Source organism: Engystomops pustulosus, chromosome 10, assembly GCF_040894005.1.
Source record: "Engystomops pustulosus chromosome 10, aEngPut4.maternal, whole genome shotgun sequence".
NCBI lineage: Eukaryota > Metazoa > Chordata > Amphibia > Anura > Leptodactylidae > Engystomops > Engystomops pustulosus.
In genome coordinates, this window is record NC_092420.1 from 96,816,120 (window position 1) to 96,832,453 (window position 16,334).

Genomic DNA, 16,334 nt, shown 5'->3' on the forward strand with positions numbered 1-16,334 from the left:
CAGCCCCTCCTGACCCTGTACCATGTATCATCCATAACATGTGATATCATTACACTGCAGACATCCCGGCCCCTCCTGACCCTGTACCATGTATCATCCATAACATGTGATATTATTACACTGCAGACATCCCGGCCCCTCCTGACCCTGTACCATGTATCATCCATAACATGTGATATTATTACACTGCAGACATCCCGGCCCCTCCTGACCCTGTACCATGTACCATCCATAACATGTGATATTATTACACTGCAGACATCCCAGCCCCTCCTGACCCTGTACCATGTATCATCCATAACATGTGATATCATTACACTGCAGACATCCCGGCCCCTCCTGACCCTGTACCATGTATCATCCATAACATGTGATATTATTACACTGCAGACATCCCGGCCCCTCCTGACCCTGTACCATGTATCATCCATAACATGTGATATTATTACACTGCAGACATCCCGGCCCCTCCTGACCCTGTACCAAGTATCATCCATAACATGTGATATTATTACACTGCAGACATCCCAGCCCCTTTTGACCCTGTACCATGTACCATCCATAACATGTGATATTATTACACTGCAGACATCCCAGCCCCTCCTGACCCTGTACCATGTATCATCCATAACATGTGATATCATTACACTGCAGACATCCCGGCCCCTCCTGACCCTGTACCATGTATCATCCATAACATGTGATATTATTACACTGCAGACATCCCGGCCCCTCCTGACCCTGTACCATGTATCATCCATAACATGTGATATTATTACACTGCAGACATCCCGGCCCCTCCTGACCCTGTACCATGTATCATCCATAACATGTGATATTATTACACTGCAGACATCCCGGCCCCTCCTGACCCTGTACCATGTATCATCCATAACATGTGATATTATTACACTGCAGACATCCCGGCCCCTCCTGACCCTGTACCATGTATCATCCATAACATGTGATATTATTACACTGCAGACATCCCAGCCCATCCTGACCCTGTACCATGTATCATCCATAACATGTGATATCATTACACTGCAGACATCCCGGCCCCTCCTGACCCTGTACCATGTATCATCCATAACATGTGATATTATTACACTGCAGACATCCCGGCCCCTCCTAACCCTGTACCATGTATCATCCATAACATGTGATATTAATACACTGCAGACATCCCGGCCCCTCCTGACCCTGTACCATGTATCATCCATAACATGTGATATTATTACACTGCAGACATCCCGGCCCCTCCTAACCCTGTACCATGTATCATCCATAACATGTGATATTAATACACTGCAGACATCCCGGCCCCTCCTGACCCTGTACCATGTATCATCCATAACATGTGATATTATTACACTGCAGACATCCCGGCCCCTCCTGACCCTGTACCATGTATCATCCATAACATGTGATATCATTACACTGCAGACATCCCGGCCCCTCCTGACCCTGTACCATGTATCATCCATAACATGTGATATCATTACACTGCAGACATCCCACCACTCCTGACCCTGTACCATGCATCATCCATAACATGTGATATTATTACACTACAGACATCCCGGCCCCTCCTGACCCTGTACCATGTATCATCCATAACATGTGATATTATTACACTGCAGACATCCCAGCCCATCCTGACCCTGTACCATGTATCATCTATAACATGTGATATTATTACACTGCAGACATCCCTGCCCCTCCTGACCCTGTACCATGTATCATCCATAACATGTGATATTATTACACTGCAGACATCCCGGCCCCTCCTGACCCTGTACCATGTATCATCCATAACATGTGATATTATTACACTGCAGACATCCCGGCCCCTCCTGACCCTGTACCATGTATCATCCATAACATGTGATATTATTACACTGCAGACATCCCAGCCCCTCCTGACCCTGTACCATGTATCATCCATAACATGTGATATCATTACACTGCAGACATCCCCTGACGTTATTACCTGATGCTGCTAATAGTTATTTATATAATTTATATCATTTTAAAATTATTTTCACTTCCCTTTCCTAAATGACTATTATATTTATTACTTTGCTATAAAGAAAAAATATTAAACTATTTTCAAAAATGTAAAAAAAAAAACTTAGTTGAGAGAAAACTTGCAGTCTGAGCAGCGGCGGAGAGATGTGCAGCTAATCCCTCAGTTAATTCCTCTTTAAGAGCTGCCTTAGGCCCCCGGTGTTTCCAGCTGGGCTCTAAATGTCTTGTAATGGCGTCCTGTGATGGGATTATTACTCGCACAGAATAGGTTTCCATTTCGCACGTTCTTTATTAGCGCGGACGCCTCTCGGCCTCCACACACTTTACCTTTGTCATCCAAAGTCTTTAAGATTCCTCAGGAACTTTGAAGTTCATCGGCTGCAAAAAAAAAAACACATAAAAAGAGTCAAGGAGCTGCAGTGCATGATGGGAAGGGGGAACGGGGTGACATATGGAGGGGCTGGGGGGTCTTGTGGTCTATTGGTTATAATTGATACATGTTATTACATTGTATTTCTGATCATCTGGACCCGTGTTGAGCAGGAAGTTGCATTTTGTGGTCCAAATTTTTTACAACCTTCGGAACCAATCGAATCAAATGACCTGAATCTGTCCGTAAAGGGAACCTGTCAGCAGCCTGAGCCCGGTAAACTACTAAATGTGCCTGTTGCATTTTCTGGTGATGTCCTTATAGATGGATAACGCTGTCTGACGCCCGAATAATGAATATACGAGCCCTGCGCGTAAAAGAAACAGGCGCATTGCGAGAACTGGCGCAAAAAAACTACGGGAAGACGGGGAGTCACCTGCAAGAAAGAGGCAGGAGGACAGAATGGAGGCGGGTTCTCGGCAGTGCAGGGAGTGGTCGGATGACTGCAGTGCAGGAGACCACACCCCCCTGACTGGAAAACGGATGCGCATCTAACTTCCTTTTTCGGGCGTCAGACAGCATTGGCAATATATAAAGACATCACCAGAGAACATGCAACCAACTATAAAAGGTACATTTTGTAGTGTAACAGGGCTCAGCCTGGTGACAGGTTTCCTTTAAGGTGCAACTGGGTTTTAGGATGGCAGATCCTGGGAGTCCCATTCATTATAGGGCAATTAAAGGGACTCTATTAGCCCCTTTTACCCCCAATAAACTCCCAACCCCCTCAGGTAGGGGATAAAATGTCCTTTCTAAAATTCTTTTATGTGAAATCTGACCTGTTTACCTATAAAAAAAAAAAACATCTGTTCCATAGTCATGTGAAAGTTAGTAGAAAATAGTCATATTTTGCCAGAGATGAGTAAAGTGTAGAGGCTCCTGAGGGAGGGCCACTTCAGAAGCCACTATCTTCTGTATCCTCTATAGTATAGTATAGAATCTCATCTTTCAGATCGATCAGGCTTATGTATCTGTGAGTTACAAAGAAACAAGGAATTAAATATATAAGCGGGAACTGGATCTTTATCCACACACTTCCAACTATGTCTTTAACTGTCTGTATCTCTAATTCTGTAGCAGAACTACAAGCCTGATGCTGTCTGAAAGATGAGATTCTTCTCTTTGATTTGACACTGGAACTATGTATCTATGTGCTATAGAACTGAATACAGAGGCGTCTGAAGTGCCACGCCCCCTGCAACCTCTGAGCTGCTCAATGTCACATGATATGTCACATGATAGGGGGGGCACATAGTTTAATCAGGTAAAAACTAGTGACAGGTTCCCTTTAAGTGAGACTTGTGGTCTGTTGTTCAGCCAATCAGGTTGTCAGATAATTTGGGACAAGTTTAATTAAGTTAACCAGAACCTTAGGTTAGGTGTTTGCTGTCATCTCTGGGTGTAATGTGCCCTTACAAGTAATGGGGGCTCATATTTTGGACCCCATTTCATACTTTGCTCACAACCTGCTGATGTTTATACTGCATAATTCAAAGCAGTTATTACGATTAACTCCTGATGAAGCATAACCCCCCTGGATCGCCCTTAGACCACCCATCACCTGCTTTCGGGTGAGTGCATTGCGGACTTATGATAATTTGAAGCCGGAAGGTTCCTCCGGTTTTCTTTATATATATTGAGCATAAATTATTATACCCCGATAGCATAACTTTTTCTCACGTGATATTTATTTAGAGATATTGGGTATTTTTGGGTCTACTAGGGGGGGGGGGCTTATGTACAGGCAGACCCTACTTAAGGACACCCAACTTACAGACAACCCATAGTTACAGACAGACCCCTCTGACCTCTGGTGACCTCTCTGGATGTTACTATAGTCCCAGGCTGCAATGATCAGCTGTAAGATGTCTGTAATGAAGCTTTATTGTTCATCCTTGGTCCCATTACAGCCAAAAATCTTGAAAATCCCAAAAAAAATTTTTGTCTGGAGCTACAATTGTAAAATATACAGTTCCAACTTACAGACAAATTCAACTTGTATGTAACCTGGGGACTGCCTGTATTTTTTGGGTGCTCTATTCCATCTGGGGCTATATTGTTCCTTGTTCAGATTATCCCACCTATGTGATATACAATCATGAATTTTTGTGTATTGGAATTACAGTATAATAAAGTGAATATTTTATTGATACAGTTTGCAGCTCTTCTCTTTGGTGGTACTTTGGCTGGTGCTTAAGAGGTGCATGTACATGATGCTCTATTTAATATAGGGGAGGATTAATTTAGGTTGTGTAGTTATTTCGATTAATATAATAATATTTCATTGTCATTTATTAAATATATATACTTGGGTTTTCTTAAATTCCTTTGCTTTACTTTTCCATTAAAGATCTATTATAATGTGCAAACAGAACTCCCAGAACTTCCTCCACTGGAGGCTGCACCTGGCTCCCCCTAGTGTCCTCTCTGAGAAATGCTCCTATGTTTATATTTGTAAACCCAATTTGTATATCAGATCATTTTTTCTTCTTATAATATTTAAATGAATACAATAAGCTCATAATAGCAGAACATGGGGCAGATTTGTTGCAGAAATTTCTAGGACTGTTCTATAAAGCTGAAGTCCATTCCCTGGATTTACTCTAATGATGTCCATTTACCCTAATACCCTGTATCAGTAATCATTATGTATGCACCATCGTGCAAGTATTGGTGCATGCTCCTGTATACTGTATGCATCATAGTGAATGTAACACTGTATAATATATGCATCACATATGCATGTATAATGGTGGATGTATCAGTATGTTCCTGAGTCATGTATGCATTACAATGCAAGTATAGTTGCATCATGAATGTATTGCAGTGCATGCATCAGTGCATTGTCCTGCATTATGTATGCATTAACGTGCATGTGTCATTGCATGCTCCTGTATAATATATGCATTATAATGCAAGCATTGTATCATGTATCCATCCTAGTGCATGTATCAGTGCATAGTATTGTATCATGTATCCATCCTAGTGCATGTATCAGTGCATAGTATTGTATCATGTATCCATCCTAGTGCATGTATCAGTGCATAGTATTGTATCATGTATCCATCCTAGTGCATGTATCAGTGCATAGTATTGTATCATGTATCCATCCTAGTGCATGTATCAGTGCATAGTATTGTATCATGTATCCATCCTAGTGCATGTATCAGTGCATAGTATTGTGTCATGTATCCATCCTAGTGCATGTATCAGTGCATAGTATTGTATCATGTATCCATCCTAGTGCATGTATGAGTGCATGCTCTTATGTCATGTATTTATCCCAGTACCTGTATCGGTGCATGGTTTTGCATCATGTATCCAACCATGTCATTGCATCATGTGCACATCTTAGTGCATGCATCCGTTCATGCTCTTTTGTCATGTATTCATATTAGTGCATGTATCAGTGCATGCTCTTGCAACATGCATTCATCCTATTGCATTTTTCAGTGCATGTTAAGGTATCCATCCTAGTCCACTCATCAGTACATGCTCTTTCATCATGTAATTATCCTAGTATCAGCGCATGCTCTTGCATCTTGTATTCCTCCCAGCACATGTAGCCGCCCAAGTTATTGCATCATGTATTCATCATAGTACATGTAACAGTACATGCTCGTGCATCCTGTATTCATCCAAGTCCATCCATCAGTGCATGCTCTTACATCATGTATCCATCCTAGCACATGTACCAGTGCATGCTCTTTCATCATGTATATATCATGTATTCATTATAGACTGGAGTCTATGGGGCACATTTATCACAGTTTGTACACCTGAAAACAGACATACACAGTAATTGCGACTTCTTCCCCCTGTATGCCAGCTGGGGTCAGACCTGGCGTAGAAGAGTTCCAGTAACCGGCCGATTGGATTTATCAGGAGGCTAAAGATGGGATGGGGCCAGCATTATACACTGGTGCAATTAGTGCAAGCCTATGATCAATGTGCCATTATTTTGTGCACTTTTTGAACTTTTTAGGTGCAAATCAGTGATAAATTATGTGACTCTGCCGGCAGGCACAGATCACAGATGAATTTGGCACAAAGCAGAAAAAAAACAGTGCACCAAGTGCTTCAGAGAAGTTGCACCATGTTTTCATCCAAGTCCATATATAAGTGCATGTTCTTGCATCATGCATTCACCTTAGTGCATGTTATTGCATCATGCATGCACCTTAGTGCATGTATTATACATTCACCTTCACTGATCTTGCATCATATATTCACCTGAGTGCATGTATCCGCACATGCTCTTGCATCATGCATTCATCCTGTTACATGTATCGGTGCATGCTTTTGCATCATGCATTCCCCTAAGTGCATGTATCAGTGCATGCTCTTGCATCATGCATTCACCTTAATGTATGTATAAGTGCATGCTCTTTCATCGTGCATTCACCTCAGTGCATGCTCTTGCTCAATGCATTCACCTTAATGTATGTATATGTGCATGCTCTTGCATCGTGCATTCACCTTAGTGCATGTATCAGTGCATGCTCTTGCATCATGCATTCACCTTAGTGTATGTATAAGTGCATGCTCTTTCCTCGTGCATTCACCTCAGTGCATGCTCTTGCTCCATGCATTCACCTTAATGTATGTATATGTGCATGCTCTTGCATCGTGCATTCACCTTAGTGCATGTATAAGTGCATGCTATTGCATCATGCATTCACCTTAGTGCATGTATCATACATTCACCTTAGTGCATGATTTTGCATCATGCATTCACCTTAGTGTATGTATCAGTGCATGCTCTTGCATTGTGCATTCACCTTAGTGCATGTATAAGTGCATGCTCTTGAATCATGTTTTCATCCTAGTCCATCTATCAGTGCATGCTCTTATATAATGTATTCTGCATACTGATGTATCATTGGATCATGCACAGCTGCAGCATTGGTAAGTTTGCCATGTCACCATGCCCATTAATAAAGATAATATTGATACATAAGGTGCAGAATTGATTAAATGCAACATTTTTCATCATAAGGTAAACTCATCCAAAAGCTGCCTATAACATGGGATTTTCTGGGATCTGAACGGAGCTGCAGCCGTCATCCAGTGACGAGGATAAGTCCTCACTGTTCTCCACCGCATGTGACAATGCACAGAAAACTGAAAAGTAAATTTCCGTCCAGGAAGGAGTAATCCGAGTGTCCAGGCCGGGACTGAAGAAGTGTGAGCGGAGGCCTGACATAGCGCTCTGCTCAAGGCCGCTCGCCTCCAGACGAGATTTACGCCATTGTAACTTCTCCGGATACACTGCCAGGGCTGTGACATGATCTGTTTTTTATTTTTTAGGACCTCTATATAAACAATTGTGTTATTCCGCTGTAAATTAGGAGGGCGCAGCCTTGCAGACGCCGAAAATGGAGGAGGTATTTTAATACGTTTACGGCACAATCATTCTCAGCACTTTACCCATCAACCGCTTCCACTGGATTGTTTTGGGGGGGGGGGTTTCCCCTTATTTTACAGAATTTGAAAGGAAATTTAAAAAATTGTGAAATAAACCATTTCCCGTTGATTTTTACTTTTGTCTTTCTGTATAGGGAAAACGTATTCATATGATTAGACTCTAAATGAGAGTTTAAAATGTGGGTTTTGTAACTTTTTAGGGACCACTTGTACATGACCTTTGCATCACTTGGTGCGGTGTTATCTACAAAATCCAACTTTACATCCTCCGTATCGATTTGGGAACATGGGAAGTCACCAATGACCATTGAGATCAATGGAAATCATCTAGTGGGAGGCAATCATATCCCAACCACAAAGTCTCCATAGCTGGAGATGTATATTGGATATAGTGCAGCCACATACTGTGCCCTTTCCATGTTTTTGGGGTGACCAGGGGCGTAACGAGAAAAGACAGGGCCCCATAGCGGAATGGGGCCCCCTTCCCACTTTAAAATGTGCATATTACACTCATATATATATATTTATGTACATGAACATCCAGTTCTTCACTCATACACACATTTATACACTTACAACATATTGAGCACATACACAACACATATACACATATAGTGCCATATACAGACATACAGCATATATAAACACAGCACATATACATCACATATATGTTATATACATATTATAATGTACAATATGCAGCAAAATATGTATATAATGGTGCACATCCTCTATTCTTTAGTGTTATGTTGGATTACGTGGCCCCCCTGACACTGTGGGCCCCATAGCAATTGCTATGGCTGCTACCACTGTAGTTACGCCCCTGGGGGTGACCTTTATCTTGTTATAGACATACAATATGCTCCCACTTCAGTGAGCAGGTTCTTCCAGGACTTTGATATCTCTCTCTCCCCTCTCACAGCAAAGATTAAAGAAGTAAACTGCAGCTGCATCCCCCTCCTCTCCCCTGCTCTTGTTTTTCTAATTATTCTATAAACATGGCAGAATTATGGGGTCTGTGAAGGTGACTAAACACTAAAATAGAGCACGAAACACTGAAAAAGTTAACAACAGACTGCTGGGGGGTAAAAAGATTTAACTTTTCCCCCAAAAATAAGGTTTTACAACAGATTTACATGCACATAATTGTAACAAACATTGAGCACCAGATACAGACAGCAACATTTCAGATAAGCAGAAGGCGCTATGTATTTCATCCTAGACCTGTCCAAGCTGGGCACAGCCAACCTGGGTAGCCGCCGCAGGCCAGACTGGACAGAAGACCAGCTTGTTTGTATAGAATTCCAACAACAAATATTTTGGCTAAGTTATTTAGGCTTCCATTGGATCCCGGACCCCAGACCGGTCATAAAACCGCAATCTGGTACATCGGCCTCTGCCAAAACAGACTGCACTCAAGCATTATATGTGAGGGATCAGGACTGTGTGCAGGCTGCTCCTCTATATCCACCTCTCAGGGAAGGCTCAGAAATATCTGATAATATACTCATCCCAATACTGTGCCTATAGTCAGATGGAGGGGCTCTGCAGCCCGGATCTGCCTCTATGGGATGGGGGCTAATGGCTGGTATGATATAGGGACAATGGTTGCTAAGGGAAACAATAAACAGATACTTTTATGTATAAACAATGTTGCACTTATTCAAAAACGTGAAGGAAAACCTGAATCATTTTGCGCCATATTGTAGACTGAGGGTTTCGCATCTCATCCCAAATCTGCAGAAATTCCATAACGCTATTAAACTTCCTGAGCCAGCGCTCTTGTCTGCCGGAACAGAGACCGGGAATAACACAAAGTTACCGACGATGTAACCGACCGCAAAAGTTTTCATTGAGTAAATAACCAATGATGGGATTATTGACACTTTACAAGATTTTTTTTCATTATTATTTTATAACAAGGGTCAGATCTACAAAGCTAAATATCTCAGTATCCCGGCTCCAAGATTTATGTCTGGAAGATTTACCTTATATACTCGAGTATAAGCCTAGTTTTTCAGCACAAAATTTGTGCTCAAAAACCCTAACTCGGCTTATACTCGAGTCAACTAAAAAAATAAAGACAAAACTCACCTTTCTGACGTGACCCGTAGGTCCTCTTCTGTCTGAGACAGTCTGAGACAGAAGAGGACCTATGGGGGACGTCAGAAAGATGATTACAGTGTTATTTTTTTTTCTACTACAGGGGCTGGGCAGGCTGTATGCTACAGGGGCTGGCAGACTATATACTGGGAGGCTGTAACCAATGCATTTCCCACCCTCGGCTTATACTCGAGTCAATAGGTTTTCCCAGTTTTTTATGTTGAAATTAGGGGTCTCGGCTTATACTCGGATCGGCTTATACTCGAGTATATATACGGTAGATTGTATTTTTATACATTTTTTTGTGCTTCTGTCGTTAGTTTTTAAAGGGGATGAGGCCAAAGATTGCACCAAAGTGCAAGTAAAACAACCAAAAGGTAGCAGAAAAGATGAATACATCTTCATAAATCTTCACCTTTTTGTACTTGAAAGTTGCGAGTCCTCAGTTGTTGATACTTTTTCTTGGCTAACTAAAAAAGATGATGACAATTGCAAAGCTTTTGAGACTACTTCAGTCTCTTCATCAGGCACGGTATATATGATAGACGATATATATGATAGACCTTGCCTGATGAAGAGACCTGAGTAGTCCCGAAAACTTGCAATTGTCATCGTCTATTTTAGTTAGCCAATAAAAAGTATCAACAACTGAGGATTCTCAACTTCCATCTATTTAATCCGTGGCTAACATGGCACAAAGAATCTTCCACCTTTCTGTCGTGAGGGTTGACTCATACATAGACCCCAGTATGTAATAGTCTTAAAGGGGAGGTGTGTGTTTCTGTCGTTTTTATTTTTAATACTTTACCCAAATTCTGTAGAACATCAATAAAGATGCCTTCATATTAAACGCTGTAGGTGATATCGGGGTGCACCGGCTGCACCCATTGAGCTTCCATAGTGAGTAGCAGTTTTCTATCCAATGCAAAGTGACGTCCAATGTCAAAACTGATGCATTTATCCCATAAAAAAACTATAAAATGTTTTCTAGCATCAGTTTCCCTAATCCTTGCTCTATACAAACTTACAGGGGCATCTTGTATATGTGTGTACACATGTTTTATCCAGGTGATCCGTCGCTGCAGCTCCATTGGGTTATTCCTAGTCACATGATTACTCCACTCAGCTGCTGATTGGCTGCATTGGTCACATGCTTGGGAATGCACAATACGGATTAGGAGCCCAGGAACTGCAGCGCTTGACCGTATGGTAAAAAAAAACAAGAGATATCCTCTTTATTTTGGGGACCAAATTTCAAAAACTTGGACCACCCCTTTAAAATGAATAAATCATGCTCCAATTCATTTGATTTAATATCATGTAATAAACAGTGGGGCAGATTTTCTAAGACTATTGCGCCAAGATTCAGCTCATGGCGTGCCAAAAAAGTTTGTCTAGAGGCCACGTGTCACATTTATTTTGTGTTCTAGACACTATTTACACCTCAATGGACACAGAAAGGACGTGGCTGTAAAATGATCCAGATTTATTAATGTGAGCCCAAGTTTTGTGATGTCAAATTGTGGTTCAAAGTTACACCCAAGATGTGGGGCAGCTGACACCCTCATTCAACTTTAGAGACATATTTTATGAAATTTCAGACTGACTGCTGTAGTTATAAGTTATGAGGGCCACACGGTGGATCAGTGGTTAGCATTACAGCCTTGCAGTGCTGGAGACCATGTCCCAGGGTCAACCTCTGCAAAGATTTTGTATGTTCTCTCTGTGTTTGTGTGGGTTTCCTCTGGGTCTTCCGGTTTCCTCCCACACTCCAAAACATACTGGTAGGTTGATTAGATTGTGAGCCCATGGGGACTGGCACCGATTTGGCAAGTTCTGTGCAGCGCTGCGTAATCTGTGTGCGCTATATAAATAAAGGAATTATTATAGATAATTTTTTTTGGGGGGGGGGTTTTGGGAGGGGGGTTATATGCATACAAACTACTAACCATAAGAAGCTTAAAAAAAATCACCCCCCAAAAAATTCAAAAGATACACATTGAGTACAAAAATAATTTCCAAGCTTCTTTGGAAAATATTTTTCGTTTTGTTGTTTCATAATATTTATATATTTGTTTATTGTGTTTACTTTTCTTTTTTTTTTTGTGGGTTCTTGGCGCTTATTTTATCGTTCTTTTATTATTAAATTATTTTTTATTTTTTTAATAGCTTGTAGTTTGTTTGGTTTTTTTTTAACAAGGTTTTTGGGACAAAGAATGTCCAGGTTGCCTAATACCCAATAACAACTAATAAAAACTCCATCAAAACGACACATACAAATACCCAATGCTCTATACACATGTAAAACAAACCCATGCTGTAAAATCTACCTATTGGCAAATACCTTTAAAGCAGCATGAGACAAGGGCCCCGGGATGATGTAGACTAATTAACCCATTACCTCCAGGGCTGTTTTTTTTTTTTTTTAATTCTTTCTTTTGATTCTGAGCTTATCCAATGGCTCTTTTTTTGCAAAAAGCTGCAGGAGGGTGCAGATCAACCAGGAACCCAATAGCTGAACCCCATGGTTGGGGAGCCATAGATAGGGGGTTCAAGGCACTGAACAAGGTGGGAGATTTCATTATGAGTATGGACATAAAACCTTCTCCCAGCCTATAAATGGGTTGGATAAAAATGACTCCCATCAAAGTGTTTGACAGAATGATCCAGGATGATGGAGAAGCTTCTCCAGAGGGGGTAACAATGCTGGATTCCCCCTTGTAAGCTGCAGCCTAGAGGGATGAGCAGCAGCAGAAGCAGCAGCCTCCTCCTCCTCCTCCTCTCCCTGTATCCAGCTCATTGTGATGAAAGCTGACATGCAGATCACTCCATACTAATGTGCAATAATTAACATAATAGCTGTAATTAAATGCACGCTAACAAGGCCATAAATATATCATGTAGTGTTACTGTCTCACTGCCCCTAAATGCTCTCTCATCGTCCATTAAACCTGGATGTCTGCACCATTCCAGCAAAAATACATTCCCACAAATCCTGGATGGAAGGAGAAGGAAAAAGAAGGAAGCTGGAGAGACCCCCCCTACTCAGTATCTGCCCTGCAATATTATAATAACATAATCATAGGAACAGACTGATTATAATGATGCAAAGTGTAACAATAAAAATATCAGGAGCATAAAACACTGGGAGCTAGTGGAATAATAGGATGATCAATTGTAAGATTATTCCTATTATTCCTATTGCCTTTATAGATGTAAAGCCAAATAAGGATATTACTAATAATTTAATCTAAATAATAGCTAAATTATGCAAGATATATTAATGAAAAATAAATAATAACAACATTTTTAACACTATATATATATATAACACAATACATATATATATATATATATATATATATATATAACACAATATTTATATATATATATATATATATATATATATATAAATTATATTATTATATATCAATATTATAAATAATAATATTTTAATGTAAATGTTAAGGATATTATGAAAGTGCAAATAAAATGTGATCTTGGAAAGAAATATTAATACTTATTATTAAGAATATTATAAAAGCCATCATAAAATGTGATCATGAAAGAATCACTGAAATAATTCTAATCATAATTTCATATAAATACAAAGAATATTATACAAGGAATAATAAAATGTGACAGTGAAAAGTAATAAAATTAAAGTAAAAAAAAACAACTAAATTTAAAGCAAATATTACGATAATATAAAAGATAATATTGAGATAATATAAAAGATAATATTGAGATAATATAAAAATGATAAAAAATGTAAATGTAAAATAAAATTATGTTACAAAGAAATTTAATGTAAACATTATGGATATTATGAAAGTAATAGTCTCTTAGTAATATGATATCACAATTAAAACAAGTAAAATGTTACTAAGAAAAATACATATTATAATAATTATAATATAATAAATAAAGAACCTATAAAAATAATCAATAAATAAAATTAAACACTACTAAATATATATTATAATAAAAGTAACTGAAATCTAATTATTGAAGAGAATAACACATGGCAGAGATCTATGATAGAGAGATTATATGGAAGTATTATCCTTTTTGCTTCAGGACAAGGACAATAGCTCCAGCTCAGGATCATCTGCATGACAAGTATTAGTTCAGATTCTGCTCGGTCCAGAGCTCAGAGTTGTGGTGTTTATGAAGGGTTAACAGGGAATAATCGATGCTGTCATGGACTTGGTATTGAAGATGTATCTATAGACAGAGGGTCCTGTATACACCGAGCAGACAGAGATTATTGCATCACAGACCTGTCACTGATTGGGATCACTCATTAGTGAAAGTAATAAGATTATGGAGATAAAAGCGGACATCACTGATTCCACTGATTCCTGCAATCCTCCAAATCCACTGGGCAGACTGTGCAGACAGATAGATAGATAGATAGATAGATAGATAGATAGATAGATAGATAGATAGATAGGAGATAGATAGATAGATAGATAGATAGGAGATAGATAGATAGATAGATAGATAGATAGATAGATAGATAGATAGATAGGAGATAGATAGATAGATAGATAGATAGATAGATAGGAGATAGATAGATAGATAGATAGGAGATAGATAGATAGATAGATAGATAGGAGATAGAGATAGATAGATAGGAGATAGATAGGAGATAGATAGATAGATAGATAGATAGATAGGAGATAGATAGATAGATGATATATATGAGATAGATAGATAGATAGATAGATAGATAGATAGATAGATAGATAGGAAATAGATATGAGATAGATAGAAGATAGATAGATAGATAGATAGATAGATAGATAGATAGATAGATAGATAGATATGAGATAGATAGATAGATAGATAGATAGGAGATAGATAGATAGATAGATAGATAGATAGATAGATAGGAGATAGATAGATAGATAGATAGATAGATAGGAGATAGATAGATAGATAGATAGATAGGAGATAGATAGATAGATAGATAGATAGATAGATAGATAGATAGATAGATAGGAGATAGATAGATAGATAGATAGATAGATAGATAGATGATATATATGAGATAGATAGATAGATAGATAGATATGAGATAGATAGATAGATAGGAGATAGATAGATAGATAGATAGATAGATAGATAGATAGATAGGAGATAGAGATAGATAGATAGGAGATAGATAGGAGATAGATAGATAGATAGATAGATAGATAGATAGGAGATAGATAGATAGGAGATAGATATGAGATAGATAGATAGGAGATAGATAGATAGGAGATAGATAGATAGATAGATAGATATGAAATAGATAGATAGGAGATAGATAGATAGATAGATAGATAGATAGATAGATAGATAGGAGATAGATAGATAGATAGATAGATAGATATGAGATAGATAGGAGATAGATAGATAGATAGATAGATAGATAGATAGATAGATAGGAGATAGATAGATAGATGATATATATGAGATAGATAGATAGATAGATAGATAGATAGATAGATAGATAGATAGGAAATAGATATGAGATAGATAGAAGATAGATAGATAGATAGATAGATAGATAGATAGATAGATAGATAGATAGATATGAGATAGATAGATAGATAGATAGATAGATAGATAGGAGATAGATAGATAGATAGATAGATAGATAGATAGGAGATAGATAGATAGATAGATAGATAGATAGATAGAAAGGAGATAGATAGATAGATAGATAGATAGATAGATAGATAGATAGGAGATAGATAGATAGATAGATAGATAGATAGATAGATGATATATATGAGATAGATAGATAGATAGATAGATAGATAGATATGAGATAGATAGATAGATAGGAGATAGATAGATATGAGATAGATATGAGATAGATAGATATGAGATAGATATGAGATAGATAGATATGAGATAGATAGATATGAGATAGATAGATAGATAGATAGATAGATAGGAGAGATAGATAGATAGAGAGATAGATAGATAGATAGATAGATAGATAGATAGATAGGAGATAGATAGATATGAGATAGATAGATATGAGATAGAGAAAGAAAGAGAAAAATAGAGGGCACTCAAAGCACACACTAAAATTTTACACACAAACACACACACATATATATGTATAGTATATATGGAGGATATACTGAGTATATATGGAGGGCAGGTATAACACACACAACACTGCTACACACACTGTATATATATATAAGGCAGGTATAACACACACAGCTATATTATACACACCATATCTAAGGAGGACAGGTATAACACACAACTCTACTACACACACTGTATATATGGAGGGCAGGTATAACACACACTTTATATACGGAGGGCAAGACAC

At 38.6% G+C, this 16,334-nt stretch overlaps 1 long non-coding RNA gene across 1 annotated transcript in view; it reads right to left on the minus strand.

Annotated features, from left to right (window-relative positions):
* Positions 1-2,148: 2,148 nt before the first annotated feature.
* Positions 2,149-16,334, minus strand: part of LOC140104423 (uncharacterized) — a 56,716-nt gene continuing 42,530 nt past the window's right edge. Inside the window, exon 3 of the long non-coding RNA XR_011850316.1 lies at positions 2,149-2,409. This is a non-coding gene — a long non-coding RNA (uncharacterized lncRNA). The remainder of the gene's footprint in view (positions 2,410-16,334) is intronic.